Source organism: Orycteropus afer, unplaced genomic scaffold, assembly GCF_000298275.1.
Source record: "Orycteropus afer afer isolate SDZICR_OR568_19922 unplaced genomic scaffold, OryAfe1.0 scaffold00290, whole genome shotgun sequence".
Taxonomy (NCBI): Eukaryota; Metazoa; Chordata; class Mammalia; order Tubulidentata; family Orycteropodidae; genus Orycteropus; species Orycteropus afer.
The window spans coordinates 4,033,673-4,040,703 of NW_006921877.1; the positions used below are offsets into that span (position 1 = coordinate 4,033,673).

General features: G+C 40.4%; 1 non-coding gene across 1 annotated transcript; it reads right to left on the reverse strand.

The window, feature by feature from the left end:
* Nucleotides 1–743: 743 nt before the first annotated feature.
* On the reverse strand, nucleotides 744–815 carry TRNAH-GUG. The gene has a single exon. It is a non-coding gene; the product is annotated as a tRNA-His (tRNA).
* Between the last annotated feature and the right edge of the window lie 6,216 nt (nucleotides 816–7,031).

Consider the following 7,031-nt stretch of genomic DNA (forward strand, 5'->3'; position numbering starts at 1 on the left):
TTGGAACTACAGACCTTCAGGTTAGCAGCGAATGCTTTAACCCCTGCACCACTAGACGCCTTCAGATGGCAAGAAGGGGATGGAAAAGAAGTACGAATGGAAACGGAGAACGCAGAGAGGAAGCGGGAAGAATGCTTTTACATTGAGGAGATTGCAACTGATGTTACAAAACAAAAACATGTATGAAGTGTTGAACGGAAAACTAATTTGCTCTGTAAACCTTCACTCAAACCACATTTTAAAAAAATGTGCATTTTACCCTGTAAATTGTATTTCATAATGTGCTGTTAGCATAAAAATTGAGGGTCAGAGGCAGAGAGTTTAGGTTTTATGTTTTCTAGATTTTACATTATTAGATTTTATTGTAAAATACTGTTAGAATGTGAACACATTCAATGACTCGTCATTGCATCTAAAAAGGCTCCACTGACTTTTGAAATATCTCAACCAGAAAAATGGTTATGGCCTCATCATCACATTAGTAGAAGCTACAGTCAGGGCTTTTTGAAGGCGGGCATTTTGGAGATAGTTTCCACGCAGGCTGATACATCTGGGCAAGTCCAGCCTTTACGGATCACCAGGCTCCAGGTGTATGCACTGAGCAGTTTCCTTACCTTCTCCTGACCGCTTTGTGCTGGGAAACCACTGTTAATCGGAGCTCTTTCGCTGCAGATAAGGGACGCAGTTCTTCTGAGGATTAAAAATGAAAGCAAAAGATGCATCAAATCTTGCTTAAGGCTTACTGCCGTGACTCGGATTCGAACCGAGGTTGCTGCGGCCACAACGCAGAGTACTAACCACTATACGATCACGGCGCGCCACAAGGCCCCTGACCGTCTCTGTACTTCCTTTTATATTTTTTATTTGGCAATATGCACAATACTGCCCTGCTTTGTTCTTGGACAGGTATCGGTCCTTGCGTTTTCTCTCTTTCATGTCCCCTCGCCACTACTCCTTTCGCATTCTGGTGCATGAAAACAATTCTCTTCTCAGGATCTGGCCGGTGCCTCTGCACAGGCTTCTGGGGAGAGTTCATTGTCCTAGTCCACGCTCCCCTCTTTCTTTCAGTCCTCTTGCCGTTTCTTTCTTGGGTCTGCCCCTTTCCTGTTCCCCCTACAGCGACTCTGCCCACCCCAACGACCCCAGGGACTTCATCCAGCGCTGCGGAGCTGAGCGGTAGGAGTTGCAGCGGCGCAGAAGGCTGTCTTGGCTTTTGCCGTTGCCCCGCCCCCTGGGACAGTGTGTGCTGCGAAATCAATGAAGCAAAATAAAGGCTTTTAAAAAAAGAACTACTCCCTTTGAAAAACCTCTCAAGAACCAGAGTTCTTCAAACGACTAAAAGCATGAAAGGACAATATATCAACTCTGTCGTTGTTGTCGTGTGCCGTCCAGTCGCACCCGACTCACAGCGACCCCTCCTTGGGTTTCCGAGTCGGTATCACTACGGAAGTAGATTGCCCAACCTGCCTTCGGAGGAGTGGCTGGTAGGCTTGAACCGCCAGCCTTCTAGTTTGCAGTCAAGTGCCTTAGGCACTATGCTACCAGAGCTCCTATAGCAACTCTGGAAATCCTAACTGAACACCCTGGTGGATGACAGAGCTTTGTCTCCGGGAGGGTACACATGAGTGACCATCACCACGACTCCTGCCCTCTTGGAGCTCATATGCTGGACAGCGGGAGTAATCAGGAGATAGAAGCTTCTAAAGGGGCTCAGTAGGATGGGCAAACATTCATTTTCAGACAAGCTACGTCCTTCCACTCCCTCCAGCCTGAGCATTCTTCCCAGGCCTGGGGAGCTGGCAATGGAGGGTGAAGGCAGAGGAAGCCCAAAGAGTCATCGCGGGAGCCCACCCGGGTTTAATTTCCCCTGGGCTCAGGCAGGAAGGTGGGTGTGGCGCGGATCCAAGGGTTTCCAGGAGCGCTGGCTTCTGAGGCAGGCAAAAAACAAGGAGGGGCGAAGAACAGTTCAACGCACAAGTTTCAAAAGGGACAAACAGCAGGGTTCGTCTCCCCAATCTCTTCAGTTTTCCTAGGCTTTGGAGCCTGCACACACACACACATTTGGTTTGGTTAGGTCCCTATTGACACTGATTGGTAAGACCTGCTTCTCCACGTTTCTGTGGCGTAGTCGGTTGCTGCGTTTGGCTGTTTACCAGAGGTTTGGAGGTTCTGAGCCCACCCACGGGACAATCAGTCCGAACTGTTTCCAGAGATTCTCTCACTCAACCTAATCTAATGCCCACTTGACGTCCTCCCACACCTTCCTAGAAGATCTAATGAGAATAAGTTTAATTTAATAAAAGTAATTTAATTTTATGATCGGAAGATACAGAAATTCCTTGAAACACAGCCTGGTGTCGTCAGTGTTCAAGAGCGTGTATCTGGGTTGAAATCTTGTTTTCCCTCTTGTATGACCTTGAACTGGTAACTTAACCTTTATGCACTTCAATTTTTTTATTTCTTACATGAGCTCTGGTAGTGTAGTGGCTAAGGCACTTGATTTCTAAACCAGAAGGCTGGCGGTTCAAACCCACTAGCCACTCCTCGGAAGGAAGATGGGGCAATCTACTCCCGTAGTGATACTGCCTTGGAAACTCAAGGAAGGGTCTATGACTTGACGGCACAGAACAACAACACATGAGGCTGATTGTGATACCCTACTTCCCAGATGTGCCTGGGTTTGTAATTGTTTGATCAACAATCCATAGCTGGCAGTAGGATCGTGATCATCTGCCTAACTTTTCAAACATTCGTTTTGTTGTGGTTTAGAATATACACAACAAAACATACACCAATTCGACAGTTTCCCCATGTACAATTCGGAGACATTGACTGTACTGTTCATGTTGAGCAATCTTTCTCATCCTCCTTTTCTTAGTTGTTCCTCTCCATTAACATAAACTCATTGCCCCCCTAAGATTCCTATCTAATATTTCGAGTTACTGTTGTCAGTTTGATCTGTGTAGATAGTTCTTAAAAGTGCATAATGCTCAAGACATTTTTTACTAGTTAAGCTAAATTATTGTTTGGTCTTACGCATTATTTTTGGTGAATGTATTTTTTCCATAGTTACTTTGTACGATTATTTATTCCTTGACCTATTGTTTTTTTAAGATTAAGTGGTGTCATGCTTTTGTGATTATAAATAATGCTGCAGCTATCATTCTTTACACATATCTTTCACCACTGTGTAAGTATTTCAATAGGATAGAGTCCTGGAAAGGATTACAGCATGTTGTTGTTATGTGCCGTCGAATCGGCCCCGACTCATAGCGACCCCTCCTTGGGTTTCCGAGGCAGTATCACTACGGAAGTAGATTGCCCAACCTTCCTTCCAAGGAGTGGCTGGTGGGTTTGAACCACCAGCCTTCTGGTTAGCAGTCAAGTGCCTTAGGCACTACACTACCAGAGCTCCTGGATTACAGTATAAATTTTTAATTTATGTAGTAAACCTTGAAAATTTGCCTTTCAGAGGAGCAATACCAGTTTATATTCCAATTTATCAAACTCTTGCTAGCACACCAGACGTTCTGCATCTCTCTGTGATAATCTAAGGGGAGTGGTGCCAACCTGACCTAATTAAAGGGTAGATATGAGAGGAAATGGTGGACATTAACATGTCTGCTCCTCAACTACACTTCCAAGATGTTTCGAAAATCCACATATAACTATAATTGATTTCTGTGGTGACCTAGTCAGTAGAATCCAGAGAAGAATGGGCAGACGTTCTTCTTTGATAGTTTTGTGCTGATCTCAAACATTTGTTCTTCCTCCTTCTTCTCTATAAATGGCAAAGAGTAATTAACATATTGTGTATTATTCCTTGACTGTTTTTTGGCTAATTCCGCAAAAGTTAGTTCACCTGGGACACTTCATTGACACCAACAAAGCTCCACTTAAAGGGGATCTTAGACTAGAAATAAAACTGAATTTCTAGCATCCAATATTTGCTTTATTAGTATTATGAAGTTCCTAAATGATAGAATAACTTCAGGACTGTTTAAATCTGGCTAATGAAAGGACAGAAAAAATATTTATATCATTGTAATGAGATAGTAAATAAAAAAATGAGAGCTTCTGACAATTATATAAACCAAAATTTAATAATTTCTAGAACAGTAAGTTAGTTCAATTTTTTATTTTAAAAAAGGACAAAAATCCTTTAAAATAGATTTTGTTAAAAATGGATGAAATTCAATGATAATAATGTGATGAGGGGACCTCTGGTAATGTAGTGCCTAAGGCACTTGACTGCTAACCTGAAGGCTGGCGGTTCAAACCCACCAGGTGATACTGCCTCGGAAACCCAAAGAGGGGTCGCTGTGTGTTGGGTCTGACTTGACAGCACGTGAAAAACAACAACAACAACAAATGTGATGGGTATTTCCTGAGAAGGTTCCATTGAACTAAAAAGAGTATCACAGAGTTAGTCAGATTTTCAGCAATAAGATTTCTCTAAGCACCCAATGGTGCTTAATTATTTTCTTTTATTTCCCTCACTAATAAGCATTTTTAATAGAAACCATTGTGTCTTTCTACTTTGATAATAATGAAACTCTTTAAATGTCTTGTGTATTGTAAAAGTGACTTCCATAGTCATTTTTGTACTTTAATTCATACTTTTATTTTTTATATTAATAAATAAATAAAATCTCACTGCCATTAAGGCAATTCTAACTCATAGCAACCCATGTTGAGTTGCCAAGGCTGTGAATCTTTATGCAAGCAGACTGCCTTATCTTTCTTTTGCAGAGCAATTGGTGGGTTTGAACCACCAACCTTTTGGTTAGCAGCCAACTACTTTAGCCACTATACCATCAGAGCTCCTTTTACTGTTTTGCCTTTTTCAAATAATTGTAACAATTGCTGATATTTCCAACTGATTTGTCATTGCCCTCCAGAGTCCCCTAGAATATTATTAACTCATTCTATCTACATACTTAATCTAGGCCTAATATTGGAATCTAGGCTGCCAGCAATTTGGTGTTATTACTGATATTTCCTAAAGTCACAAAGAAACACAAGTGGCATCAGGGATTAAAGCAGCCATAATACCAATAATGCATTTTTGTTGTTGTTGTTGTTGTTATGTGCCGTCGAGTCGGCCCCGACTCATAGCGACCCCTCCTTGGGTTTTCGAGGCAGTATCACTACGGAAGTAGGATTGCCCAACCTTCCTTCCGGCGAGTGGCTGGTGGGTTTGAACCGCCAGCCATCTGGTTAGCAGGCAAGTGACTTAGCCACTATGCTACCTTTTAGGTTTTTTTTTTTTTTTTTAACCTATAATTGAACCATTACAGGATTTGTTTAACCTCATCTATGTTATTTGTCTTTTGCAATCAGACCAAATAAAGTCAGAGTGCAGTTAGCTCCTTCCATTTTCATAGGTAGTTATTTTGTGCCTTTTCCATGTGTATCTCTAAAATAATTCTTTTTGAGTAACCTAATGACTTTCTAATGCCCATCAAATCAATATGTAAATGGAACATTGGACATAGTCATCTGGCCAACCTAATTATTAAAAAACAAAACAAAACAAAAACACCCCAGTTATTTATATATTATTAAGAGCCTAACATGGTTAGGATGTATCCAAGATGGTGGATTTCACCAGGTTGTAAGAGGATTTCTACCCTGGCTCATTGTTCTTAAATTAGAATGTATGATTCATAATTTATTGCTGACTTTGACTTAAATAAATAAAACAGCTCAAGTTTTATGTATTCCACAGATTAGCATAAATTTGTTACCTAGAATAGCCTTAAAAGTGAAATTGCTCTTTGCTATTCATTGGCCATCTACATAAAAGTTATTTCATCTTTTTAAAGTATGGACTAAAAAATTGAAATTAGTCAGTGAAAAAGTTCATCTGGTTAATTAAGATTGCTCAAACTAATTCTTGAGTCCTTTTCACCTGTTAGGCCTAGGCTGACTAGAAAATTGAGTATGAAGTAGATTCCAAATTGCTCACAACTTTTTTGATTGTTCTCATACTTTTTTTTTTTTCCCGCTTTTTTCCATTGTTTAATACCCACATGCATAAATGTTGGTACAGAGTCATTATCCTGTGGTAAAATCCAACTGATTATTGTGTATCAAAAAAAGAGACTGAGGCTCTCCTGGTCAAGTTGGCTCTAGTAGGAACAGAATTTTGACCAAAATCTGGTAGGTTAAAAATTCTAAATAGAGAAATAGCATAGACCTGGCTTCACTAATGTGGAGGTTCTAACAGAGAAACACTGGCAGAGATAACCTGTTATGAATGTTTTCAGTTAAACTCTCAAAATTATTCAGAAAACCCATAAATAACTGAAATTATGTTTCTTCCATGACTCAATGAACTTGCTCCAGGGCAGACTGCTCAGACTGGCCTTTTGGAGATTCCAGAAAGGAAAGAAGATACACATCATCCCCTACATTTCTTTTCTCCACTCTCATGGTTTTTTCTTTTAACTTTTGATTGTTATTTGGGTGAAATTTTACAAAACAGATTTGTTTCACACTCAACATCTCACACACATTTTGTTTTGTGACACTGGTTACATTTCCTGCAGTGTAACAGCTCTCCTCCCACTTCCTCCCAGTGGATACCCTTTTCCTGTGTCCTTCTTACCTATTTTGTTTTAATATAATTTTTTTTTGAGGTAAGCTTTATATAAAAACCAACAGTTCTCCTTCACATATGAGAGTGGATAATATACTGATAATTATCTCTGGGTTATTGTATGACATTATCTATTAATACATACACACACATATATAACATACACCTGTAAAACCAGTTGCTGCCAGTTGATTCAGTCTTGTCAACCCCACACACGTTGATAATGCCCATGATTAACCTTTTAAATGGAAGTGTTCCAGTTGAGTTTACATTTACATACTCTGGGTCCTGTAAAGGCTTATGGAAGAGTAATAGGTTGGAAAGAGTAGAGCCCAGAAAGCTGGCAGCAAAATTAAAGAGAAAAGAAAACACTGCTATGAGCTAAAAAGCTAAAAGCCAGTGTTTTGGTTACCTAGTGTCACTCTGA